At 41.2% G+C, this 13,009-nt stretch overlaps 1 long non-coding RNA gene across 3 annotated transcripts in view; it reads right to left on the bottom strand.

The window, feature by feature from the left end:
- Positions 1-13,009, bottom strand: part of LOC120407588 — a 204,630-nt gene that overhangs the window by 81,730 nt on the left and 109,891 nt on the right. The window contains exons 3-4 of one of the 3 annotated variants that reach the window (XR_005600124.1): positions 9,119-9,214; positions 4,227-4,635 (exon numbers count right to left, since the gene is read on the bottom strand). The exons of 1 other annotated variant lie outside the window; for it this stretch is intronic. This is a non-coding gene — a long non-coding RNA (uncharacterized LOC120407588). Of the gene's footprint in view, positions 1-4,226; positions 4,636-9,118; positions 9,215-13,009 lie in introns of those variants that run through there. One more of the 3 variants, XR_005600123.1, reaches the window with a different exon arrangement.

Raw genomic sequence — 13,009 nt, 5'->3', positions numbered from 1 at the left:
AATTCTACTTATTTTGCCAAGAGGCTAAACCAAGACAAAGAGGGGCGGATCCTCAGCTGATGTAAATTATCATAGCTCCATTGACGTTAATGACAATTTACACCAGCTGAAGATTTGCCCAGTGACAAAGTAAATCAGTGACAGGGAACACAGGAGTCCTAGTTCCAATTCCCTGTTTTCACCACTAAATTGTCTCCTTATGTTTTCCTCAGTGAAGGCTGCAAAGCCTTTGGAAAAAACTTGAGATCCATGGTGCTTACAATGAAAAGTCTCAAAGAGGTGTTTGTTTTTTTTAAATTAGTGTGATAATACATTGGCCTGAGGAATAGCTGCAGACATTCTTTATACATTCTCTTTAACTGAAAATAATAAAAAGGTCTCGCGCTCCCAAATATTGAATAGAAAAAAACAATGTTTATTTACACAACTGCTGGCTCACTATACCCCCCACACTGAAATTCCTATGAGACACAATAAAGATGCAAACAGTCATCTGAATTCCTAGCTCAGAGAGCTAAAGGAGAGGGATGATATCATGGCTCCACTGAAGACCATGGCAAAACTCCCACTGACTTCAGCAGAGTCAGGATTTCATCCAAGACATTTACTTGAATTCCCATAGGTTATAGCTAATTACATTCATTGTAAAAAGGACAGAAGCTGCCAGTTTTAAAGTTTGAAGATATCGAGCTACTTATTCAACTGATTTTCAGCTGTCTTTAAGCCTGATAAGATTTTTAGCCATGAATATTAAAATCCAAATACAGTGTACCAATACTTTATTTGGGTCTATAACTTTCTAGGTGTTGCATCTAAGGGCTTGGCTACACTTGCAAGTTAGAGCACATTAAATTAGCCACAGGCACCCTAATGCCTGAGGTGTCCACACTGGCAAGGCGCTTACAGTGCCTTGACTCTGCAGCTGGAGCGCCCCTGGTAATCCGCCTCCATGAGAAGCATAGAGCTTGCTGCGCCCTGGCTGAAACACCTGGGTGTCAGTGTGGATGACGTGTTGCATTACTGCACTGTGATTGACCTCCAGAAACATCCCATAATCCCTTGAAGTCAAGTGGCCACTCTGGTCATTGTTTTGAACTTGGCTGCAGGTATGGGGATATCCCCTTTCAAAGCTCCGTTTCTGACAGCCGGCATGCTTATCTGCTCCAGGACACAAACCAAACCATTACTGTGGAATGCTGCTGCTGCAGAGGCAGGCGTGTGCGCGTGAGAGAGGCAGGGGGTGGGGGATGATGTCAAGGTTTCCCACCTGCCACTGTCTGAACTTAGAAGACAGCATGCTGACACTCTGCACCCCAAAACACACTTTCTCTCCCCCGACATACAACACGCTCCCTGTCACACTCCACACATGCACCCATTTGAAAAGCACGCTGCAGCCACTTGCACAATGGCATAGCTACCACAATGCACTGCGCTCTGTGGTGTTGCAAGAGCTGCTAATGTGGCCATGCCACTGCACTTGCAGCTGACAGTGTAAATACATGGCAGCGTTTTCCCTGCTGCGATCTCCGAAGGCTGGTTTAACTCCCAGCGCTCTACATCTGCAAGTGTAGCCGAGCCCTCAGGAAAGCTGTTTATCAAATACTCCTATTAAAAACATTCCCCATTACATCAATCCAAAAATCCCATGGAAACCGAGTTAACGTGAAATGGACACTCCTTTGGTGATAACTTTGTAGCGAAGTTTTATAAAACATGCCAACAACTAAAAAAAGAAACAGCCCCTGGTAAATGAACCAAATGATTATAGCAACAAAGGGTTCCTTTCTGTCTGTTTCATTAAGCATTGCAGGAAAACTTATCTTTCTTGATAGATTATGGTATCTTTGACAATTTGTTTTCTAACAACATTTCTTTGTCCTCTAGCAAGCTGTGAATTCTGGCCTAGTCCTGCAAACCATGAATAGACTTCACTCAAGTGGTTCCACTTACGTTACTGGGACTATTTATGAAGATACGGCTATACTACAGTGTGGTATGAACCTGCAGTGTGGAAACTTACTAGTCACTTCCAAGCTTGCCTCTCATGAATCTCAGGTATCAGAGGGGTAGCCAGGTTAGTCTGTACCCACAAAAACAATGGGGAGTCCGGTGGCACCTTAAAGACTAACAAATTTATTTGGGCATAAGCTTTCATGGGTTAAAAAAACCCCACTTCAGATGCATGGAGTGAAAATTACAGATGCAGGCATTATTATACTGACACATAACTCCCTTCTCTTCTTTATGTGTCAGTATAATAATGCCTGTATCTGTAATTTTCACTCCATGCATCTGAAGTGGGGTTTTATCCACGAAAGCTTATGCCCAAATAAATCTGTTAGTCTTTAAGGTGCCATCAGACTCCTCGTTGTTTTTATGGATTTCAGTTACATGGTTCTAGCTATTGTACTATTATGTTGTTTAAGACAGAAAACTTGCATTGCTGCTGCTTATACATGTAGATCAATATAGTACCCAGACAGGGTTTTATTGAAGCGGAATGCTGACTGGATTCCAGTCTGCTGAGTTATTTGGATCAGAAACATTCTTGTTGTCAGAAGTTATCTAAATTGCTCTTATACGTTTAAAGTATTCTTCCTCATTGTTTGATGCCTTCAGATTTGTATTTTAAGGTAATGTAAAAGTCATTCTGCACTGGCAGTTCAGTTTCCTCATCTGACTTGTGCTCTCATTATTACGTGAGTGAAACCAGACAATCACTACACTCTCAAATGAACTCACACAGAAAAATGTTAAAAGACAAAACCACCATGTCAACTGTAGGTGAAGCACTTTTCACAAAGCGTTTACTCTGTCGGACTTCTCAGTCCTTGTCCTCATAGGAAACTTGCAGAAACACCTTCAAAAGATGAGCCTGGGAGCTTAAATTCATAACTTTGCTGGACACTAAAAATCATCGTCTTAATAAAGACACTGGATTTATGGCTTATTACAACCCACTAGCCTCCCTATTTAGTCTGTGGGCTTAGCTACATTACAGCTTAGGTCAATGTAAGGTACGTCACTCAGGGGTGTGAAAAAGTTGCATCGACTTCAACCCATGTCCACACCACGCTATGTCAGCGGGAGACACTCTCCCACCAACATAGCTTCTCCCTTAAGCTGAGGTGGAGTAATTATGCTGACAGGAGAGCCCTCCCCTGTCGACTTAGCGTGTCTTCACCGGATGCACTACAACAGCGCAGCTGCATCAGTGCATTCTAAGCAGGGCTGGCTCTAGGTTTTTTTCTGCCCCAAGCAAAAACATTTTTGGCTGCCCCCCATCCCAGCCCTGGGCTCTCGCCCCACCACCAATGCCCTCCTCCACCCGCACCCCCTGCCGCCCCAGCCCTGGGTTCTCTCTCCCCCAGCCCCTGCACCCACTGCCGCCCCAGCCCTGGGTTCTCTCTCCCCCACCCCCTGCACCCACTGCCGCCCCAGCCCTGGCAGCGCCCCGCCCTCTATGGCCTCGCTGCTGCTTCTGGCTGCCCTGCCGCAGTCCCTGGGTGGCTCGGGCTGCTTCGCACTGGGGGGCGGCTTTGTGTGCCCCGTGGGGCAGCCCCCAGCCCGAGTGTCCCCTGCTCGGAGCCTGCCCGGCCCAGCCACAAGGGGCGGGCATGAACCGCAGCAGCCCCAGGGCACCCCCCCATGCACAACATGCTGCTGCTGCCAGGGCCGGCTTTAGGCTTTTGCCGCCCAAAGCAAAAAATATAAAAAAAAATAAAATAAAATAAGATGGCCGGAATGCCGCCCCTGAAAATGTGCCGCCCCAACCACGTGCTTGGTTTGCTGGTGCCTAGAGCTGGCCCTGATTCTAAGGATTTGTGTAAACTAGGAAATTTTGTACCAGTCTAACTATAATCGATGTAGCTTTGTGATTTACCCCCAGTAACTTACCAAAGAAAAACAATCACACTGGTCTTACACTTGGACAGCCCATCTACTCTGGAGGTTTTCACCAGTGTAACTCCAGCACTACCAAAAAAAGACACTCCCCTCCCCACAGGATTTAAACAAAAGCTATGAGATGCCTTAATATTGGCAATTCAAGAAATTAGGGGGGTTGAGCAGGCCGGTATTTTCTACTTCAGAACTGGTCCTGATTACACAGCCTTTTAGACTGTGTGGTGAACCAAAGTGTTTCCAGATCTTTTGTTTATCTTATCAGGCAAACCAATTTTAGCTCCACCCTGGCCATGCAGCCAGTTGGCCTGCAGGGAGTGGGTGTATTTCGTAGTATTTCAGTGGCTGCACAGCCTTTTTTCCTGGAAGATATTTGCTTTCCTTTTGAAAGCGAGGCCTCTGCATAACCTGCAGTTTTCCTTTACACAGAGATAGACTTTTATTCCTGAGGTATCATGGGCAGAGATAATGGGGTATCTTATATCTATATCATCCCTTCAGGTATACTGAGATATGTACCTTTAACTATTTGAATTGTAATTTATAAGCACTCATTTAAAGTAATTATTTTTTTTTTTTTAAATCTTTAGAAAACCATTTAATATTGTAACAATAACTTGGGTCCATACTATAGCGACATTCCATGGCTACATCAAACATTCCACTGTAATGTACTAGCATTAACTGATCCAGAAGCAGTGAAGCATAGGACGAATGGACATCACAGACCTAAAAAAAAAAAAGGTATTAATTTAATAGTGTGTTAAATGAACCTCTAAGCGCTGAGATCTAAAAATCTCTGGAAAGTCAGCTTTAAGATTTTTTTCTCTCTTTCGTTTAAGCCATTTTAAAGGGGTCCTGCAGAGGAAAATTAGAACTGGTCAGGAATTTTCCATCAAAATGTTTTTTTCAATTAAAAAATTCATTTCTGTAAAATTCTATGTGAAAAATGTTGATTTTGTCTATTTTTTTAACTGAGAAAATAGAAATTAAATATTTTGTTTCAGTTGGATTCAACCCAAAACAAAAACACATTTTGGATCAGTTCAATCTGAACTGAAATGTCAAACCAAATCAAAATGTTTCAGTTCTTGTCAGTTCAGCATTAATCTATATCCTTCTGAGCTGCCATGGAGCTTCATGGGAGTCACAGCACCATACGGCATCATGAGATGTAGCCTGGCCAGGGGGCATAAGACACCCAAAATACAACTCCCATGAGTCACCATGGCAGCTCATTGGATGCAGTTTAGCAGCAAACTGACTCAAAACTAAATATTTCTATTCAATTTCACAAATAATAAAATATTTCAGTATGAGAATTTGTTTGGACATTTCTCAAACTTTTAATTCTACAAAAGAAAGTTTTGAGATTTGGACTTTTCATCCAGATTCAGGATGAAAATAGCAAAACATTGGAATTTCCCCATGAGATGGACCTTTGATTTTTTTTTTTAAATCAGCTCTAATGAAAAATCAAATATTCACCTCACCAGTGTGCACTGAATAAGAGAAAGTCTCACAAGCATAAACAAAATGTAAGGCAGATTAGACTGAATCCTGACCTCAGGTCACATGTTGTCAGTCTGAAATAACTCAAGTCAGTCAGTGGCGTTTGTGTAGATTTTTACCAGTGTAACTGAGAACAAAAACTAGGCTCTTTTTTCACCAAAATCCTGAAGTAGCAAATAGGATATGAGTAGTATTCTTTTAATAAATGTAACCGACTAGTGGCATTAACCCTGTTCTATATTTTAAAAGTTGTCAGAAACCAGCAAGGGCAGCAGTATGTATATAACTAGGCTTTGTGTGTTCACATAGAGTTAGTAAAACACTGGTATTTGGAACCTACATGGCTTCTACATGAGAACAATAGGAAAAGAGCAAAAGACACAACTCATGGCAAATCTATCTTGCTGTGATACTACAGAAGGTATCATGAAGTGACATCAGTATTACTCACAAAGCTTTATGAAAGCCTGAAAAGGGCCAGGTGGACAGGGATTTTTTTTATATTAGCGAGAGAGAGAGTAGTGTGTATGACTCAGTTTTCAACATTTCTTTCAAAATGCTCAGTGATAGTAGTAATAATACTTCCTACATAGTATCTCTCAGGCCTGACTCTGATCTCATACCAATACATACCTAGAGTAACTCCACTGGAAAAAAAAATCCAATGGAATTATACTGTGTTTGCACCACTGGAGGTGAAATCAGAATCAGGCCTATCATCTGTCACATCCCTTGTACTAGCTCGATCCTTCAGCAGGATTTCTGGAGTTTAAAGAATTGGCAATATATACCAGATAAATAGTTGGGGCTGAAGTTCCCCCCTGTTCAGAGGCCCAGCACAAGGCCTATGCACCACTTAAATCCTCTGAATAGGGCTCACATGGGATTTGCTGGGCTTCTGTACAGGGATGAATGTCTCCCTTCTATGTTAAATATGAGACCCCTCTTCTCTGAAACAGCCACCAGGTACTTTACTAGCAGTGGAGAAGGACTTACTCAACTACACAGTTCTCAAGTGCAGGAATGCACATTACAGCAAAATAGTCAGTACCAATAATTTCATCCCTGTTTTATTTTAAAAGTGTGTAGATTGAGGACTTCAGTTTTCTCAAAGAGTCATTTGGTCCCCGGCATTAGCAGAAGCTAGATCCCTTTTTGCAGAGATTTGGTCTTTCAGGCGATGTCTTGTGAATGCCTGAATTTGGAGCATTCTGAGAGTACAAAGCTGTTCCTCTCTATCCAAAGGCCCTTCACCTTTTTGGCCTTAGAACAGGATATTTGGAATGTTTGCAGATTAATGCAGACCATACTTGGCAGGAATGAAATCTGAATTTGTGTCCTGAATAATGAACTTTGACTATCAAAGACTACTGAGAACTCCAGTTAAAGCTGAAATGATCTTTCTTCATCAGTCCCCTTCTGCCTATATTTCTCTTTGGCTAGACAAAGGTTTCCACGAGTTTTGAGTTCCCACTGTGTGTTGTTTCTGATGGACTGGGTGTGCTCTCTATCCCTGGTCTGTACCAGTTTACCAGAGTAAGATGCTACTAGCTGGGAGCTCTGAAATGGAGGGAGCTCCAGCACAGTGACACAGACAGACAGAAGTAAGCCTCGTTCCTTTTTCCCTCCTGCGCGTAAAGACCATATTTTAATATCTTGTATTTGGAGGGCTATGTTTGTTTGGACTAGCTCTTCAAAGGGACAGGACACTGCATTCGTTTATTAGCTAATTATAATAAATAACTATTGCTGGAGGAGTCTTGCCCAGTTTTAGGTTTTATTTCCATCACCACAGTATCTGAAGGGAAGATTGGACGGAACACCCTTCAGAGCCCATCAGCCCTGCTCCTATATCAGCCATGACTTTTGTGACTATGTGAGTAGTGGCAGCTCCAGTGTTTCCAGCCCTTGTCTCTGCCAGTCCAGGGGAACAAGGGACCAGACCCAGGAACTAAACACTGGTCTCTGATACAATAGCACAGAGCAGGTCAAAACTTTTTGACCCCAAAAACTTTTCCCACTGAAACATGGGGTTTCACCAGAATTGAAGTGTGTTGGGGGGTAGGAGGCAGGTAAACACTGACAATACAGTCCAATTTTTGGACAGGAAATTTCTAAATAAAACTTTTAATTTCAAATAGACGTTTCAAATATATTGAAACATTTTTTCTGATCAAATCTGAAATCTTTTGTTTTGACCAAAAATGTTAAAAGTTTTCATTTCCAAACTGAAATTTTAAACCTTCCTTCCCCAAAAGTGTTCACTATTTTGACTTCTCATTTCTGGACAAAAGCATATACTGAAATATTAGAGTTTTCCCTAGGATGAAATATCAGAGTTTTCCAACCAGCTGTACAAAGCACTAACAATAGGGCCACTGGACTGTCCCTTGTCTAAAACGTAGTCGGATTTCTGTCAGCCTCATTCTGCAATGCTCCTCCCACCCCATTCCCCGCCACCCAGCAGCCTCTCCATTGGATTGCCTTTCTCCAGCTCTGTTTCCGAGTGTTCCCATTAGAAAGCAGCAGCTTGTTCTGTTTCTCCACACTCCTAGCTAACCTACTCCACACCTGTCTACTCAGCTCCTCTCCATTTCTGAGCATTCAGTTTGCTGTACTTCTCCCTGCTCTGAGCCTGCATCTGCATCTTTTAAACACTGTACAAATATTTATCCTCACAACACCCTACTGAGATAGAGACCATCTACTTTTTTTTTCCAGTGACTAGCACAATGGGACACAATCTGATTATTAGCATTTAGAGTCCCCAGAGTCCTAATATTTTTTCTGAAAAAGAAATAAGTAGTATCCCCATGTTACATCCTGAGAATGTGAAGCACAAGGAGGTTAAATTAGTTGCCTGAATTCCCATGGCAAGGCAGTTCAGAGTTAGGATTAGAATTGCAGTGGTGCTGCCCTATCCTCAGACCATAAGACTCTGCTGCTTTAAAGATGTGCAAGGGACCTCTGTGAGAACTGATACAAGGAATAAGGGGCTTTCCTCTTGATTTTCCGAAGTTGTTTTATCTCCCAGCTGTTTCTCTTACTCCTTCAGATGGGAATATTTGCCCCCACACACACACACCTCATTTTACAAAGTGACACTACTCACAGCCACAGATAAATACTATATGGACAAACATTCAAAGCAAAAGAGGTTGCAGCTAGTGCTAGTTGAAGAAATTTAACCCTCCCAAAAAATCATATTTCTTCAGAATATGTGGTTCCATCAAAATTTAAACTTTTACGAAATCAGGTTGATTTCTCCAGAATTTCATTTTGGAATAAAACAAGACATTTGACAACATCAAAATGGGATGATTGGACACTTTGGAATGAAATTCTTTAGATTTTCATTTTGAAATGAGTGTTTCAAAATTATTTTTATTTTTATTATAATATACACTATTTCATTACATAATATAAACACAAAATAAAAATGTCAAAGCTGACCAAAATTAAACATTTCAAATGTCCTGAAAAAGAAAAAAGTGTACTCAGAATTTTCCTTCATTGAAAAATTTTAAAATTTTCAACCTCCAATTGGGAATGAAGCCAAATTTCACAATCACATTTTGCAAAAGATTTTGAAACTTCTATCCTGTGCACAAGTCTGGATACAATAGGTATACTGCAAAAATCTTGCATTTGATACTGCATATATAGTTATTTAATTTACAGATAGTTAAGAGACAGTTACCTAGTTTGCATGTGTAAAAATAGCGGAGTGGTGAGGTTAGATGGGAGAGGTGCACATATGTTTTTACTCATTAGTCCTCTGTTCAGAATAGCTGGCCTGTAATGCAAAGGAGCATCATGTAGCAGCAATGTCACAAAACTTTCATAAGATCAAAGTGATTCAACTCACATCTAAAACCCTCATTCTGAACAGTTTCACTTCAGGGTATTACAAAGTATCTCGGAAAATGTCTAGCTAGCTTTTTGCACTCCTCTTATGTAATATAAAACGGCTGAAATTGTGTTTATTTAAAAACGTTGCCCAAGAGCTGAATGCATCAATGCCAAGTTTCAGACTGGAGCCAAGTTTGGAGACAAATTTATAAGCCTGGGGGGCGAGGGGCAAGAAAGAGAACACGTTTTTAAGTTAAAGTAACACACTAATACTCCAATATTTGGGGGGGGGGAACAAAATCAAAACAGCACAAAATGGTTATACAGCCCATAAGGACTAAAGTGTTATTTTTTCCACAAATATATCTTCTTAGGTAAATACCACTTCACATAAAGAAAATAAAAAGTACCTTATTATTAGTAATAAGATCATTATAATGCCATCATTATACCACCATTGAAATGTAGCCATTTGACACAAGCAACATGACAATAGATTTTTTTGGAAGGAATTGAAGAATAAGTTACTCTTTAAAGGTCCGGGGTGGATTTAGATTAATTATTCCAATTAGTATCTGTGCCTGGACACCAGGATTAACACTCTCAAACTTGAGTTACATGAGGTCTTTAATGAGCATGTGTGGTTAAGTCCTCAGTTTGACATCTCCTTCAAAAGAGGACACTTGCAGCAGTAGCAGTGTTCCAAGCATTTCATGAGGTTGTTGGTTCCGGAGAGAACCAGACAGTTTCCTGGTCTATTATCATGTGGTTAGAGTACTGGACTGATGCTTGGAAAATCCAGCTTCATTTCCCAGCTATACCACAGGCTTCCCTGTGTGGCCTTGGTCAAGTCATTTAGTCTCTCTGTGCCTCAGCTATTAAAATGGGGATGACAGCACTGCTTTACCTCCTAGGGGATGCGCAGTGAACTTCATTAATGTTTGTGAGGAATTCAGGTGCTATGGTGATGGAGGCCAAATGCATACTGAGATGGAGAAGTGTACCATGGCATTCTCCCAGGGGTGAGCACCAAGGAAATTCCTTTTTCTAAACTAACTCTTCTCTGGCTCTAAACATTTAATATCCTCCCAACTACACATTTTTTCGTTGTTGTTCTCTGTGTTTTGCATTATCCTTTGCTATACAAAACAAGCAGGTGTCTCTCATCCATCCTCGGTCTCTCAGATCCAACCACCACCCTGCCTGGCCTCACACTGCCCTGCCATCATAGAGGGAGCGACTCAAGCAAAACTCTGCACCACCTAAAGGAATCCCACCAATTAAAGAGGAGGGGTACCTTACAAGAGTCAGTCAATTGAGCCTACATGATGGAGTTTGGGTTTACTACCAATTATAAGAGGCCATGGCAGACTGGTTCAGATTAAAGGAAAGAAGGAATATGAATGTCCAAAACTAAGTTTTATCTGCAGTACACACTTTAAAAAAATGTTAAGTTCTAGAGAGCATTTGGTAATAGTACTGTTTATAGATCCGAAGAGCACCACAGATTTCACTTAGGCACCACATTACACAGTGATAGCTGTGCTTGTCAGTGAGAATAGAAATGCTGTTATGGAGCCCTCCTCCTTAATGGGTGGGTTCATTGATCAAATTCTGTACTGATTAACATCCACACCATCTCTTTGTCCTCAGCAGGGTTACACAGGGTACAGGTTACCACAAAATTTGGCCCTGTAACTCTAAGTAGCCACGAAGAAGCAATGTTCTGCTTAAGCCAAAAGACAACTCCGAAGGAAAACTGAGGGCTAATCTCCAGTTATATTAGCCTATTATAAATGGAAACATTTCAGCTACTTGCTTAGGTAGCAACTACCTGTGCAGAGTTATCAGTATCTAAAATCGACTTTCAGTAATGGTACTTGAACCTGTGCCCTTTGTATTTCTATGGCACCTTTTGCTTTACAAACATCATTGACTTAAAATGTATTCCAATCCAAGTTCATGTGTGTCATACTTCTTTCCCTTGAGTCAAATCCTGAGGTTCCAAGCACCTGCATCTCCCACTGAACTCAATGGGGCTAACAGGTTCTAGGCCAAATCCTGAGATCCCACTGCATGTCTGTACCATTGCTCACCCAGTATATTTGATTGATTGTAGAATATCATGCACACCTAACAGCTCAATATGATTAATAATGAGAAAGAAGGCAGTTGAGGCAAGTATATATTATTACACCCATTTTACAGGTGGGTAAACAGGAACACAAAAGTTAAATGATTGGCCTAAGACTACATAGTCTCTGAAGAACACTTAGAAGTTCTGACTTTTAGTCCCCTGATATAAGCAATGGATCAGTGCCTCATAAAGCACAAGGAGACATAGCAGAAGCTCAGCTCAGATGAGTTCATAACAAGGAAGGAGTGGTGAAAGAAGTGCAGAAGCTTTTTTAACTGATGAGCAAGTTCTGCCACTAGGCTCTCCTCTGTCTCATTCACAACCTCTCAGACTCCCCCACTTTATAGTTCTGGGCTCTGGCTCTTTTAGGAGGATTCAGTGCTTCTCTTTCCAGCTTTTGATATGAAATGTATCTTTGCTGTAACTTGAGAGGAAGCACTATCTATGGTTACCGTTTGGGACTGAGTCAACAGTTCGCTTCCTGGCTGTGCCACAGGCTTTGCTGTGTGACACTCTTTCCCCAGCCTGTAAAGAGAGAATACCCATTATCCAGGAATGAGCTGAGGCTTAGTTCATTCACTCTGGAAAGTGCTTTTAGATTTTAGTTGACACTACAGAAAAGCAAAGTATTATTAGTTGCTCAGTGCCAGGCTGACCTCCTATAGGACAACATGGAAGGAGAAAGTGCAGCCCATGAGCATGCCCTCCATTTATACCTGGGTTAGCAGCTCTGGAAAAGAATGCACTGGTTTGTAAATGTATTTGGAAAGATATGAAAAGGGTGCGAAATCTCCAGTCATCTAAGAACATTTTCAAAGCTAAACTGAAAACCTCCAGGAAGGAGAAATAAGTTACAGATGCAGCTTTTCAATTCTATTTCCTTTGCTTTCATTCAAATGTACTTGTAATAAACAAGTTTTTTTTCAAAAGTCTAACTAGTACAGGGAATTTAACCAGCTGCAGAATTGAAACAGCTTAATAAGATATTACTGAGAAGTACAATTCCTGGAACTCACTCACAGTGTTACTGTATTACTAAGCAATAGATAGCAAGTGACTTTTCAGTATTTATTGAGGTTTCCGGTAAATATATTTGGCTAAGTGCCAGAGCTTAAAAAACTAAAACAGGTTTTTTGCATGTTTTATTGATGTGAATTTACACAGGCTCAGTTCACAGCAAGAGATGACTATTAAGCATGTTTGAAGGGGGATCTGAAAATGATGCTGCTCAGAAAACGTTTGCATTATTCTAATTTTTACAAAGTTGCTGGGACCAGGTCACAGTTATCAATGGAGAGCTACCTCTGACAGCATGAACAAAGAAGCATACGGAGAGTTAGACTCTACTATGCTTCATTCTCCTGTGATTTCAAATGGATCATGGAGTTACACCTAAAATCAGAATTGTATATTGCTTCGTTCTTTTGTTCATTTCAACCCCAAATGGCCTCTAGAGCGGTTACCCCACGTAGGCTCCCTGAGCATCCCAGACTCCCTAACCACGGAGGCTCCTTCTTATTCCCCTACCTTGTAAGGATCCACGCAAAGCCCATATTTACCTTTCCGCAATCATGTAAGCATATCTCCTTCACAGTGAAAGAA

Source organism: Mauremys reevesii, linkage group 6 (genome assembly GCF_016161935.1).
Source record: "Mauremys reevesii isolate NIE-2019 linkage group 6, ASM1616193v1, whole genome shotgun sequence".
NCBI lineage: Eukaryota > Metazoa > Chordata > Testudines > Geoemydidae > Mauremys > Mauremys reevesii.
Note: the sequence above shows the minus strand (reverse complement) of the source record. Positions and strands in the feature narration are given on the sequence as shown.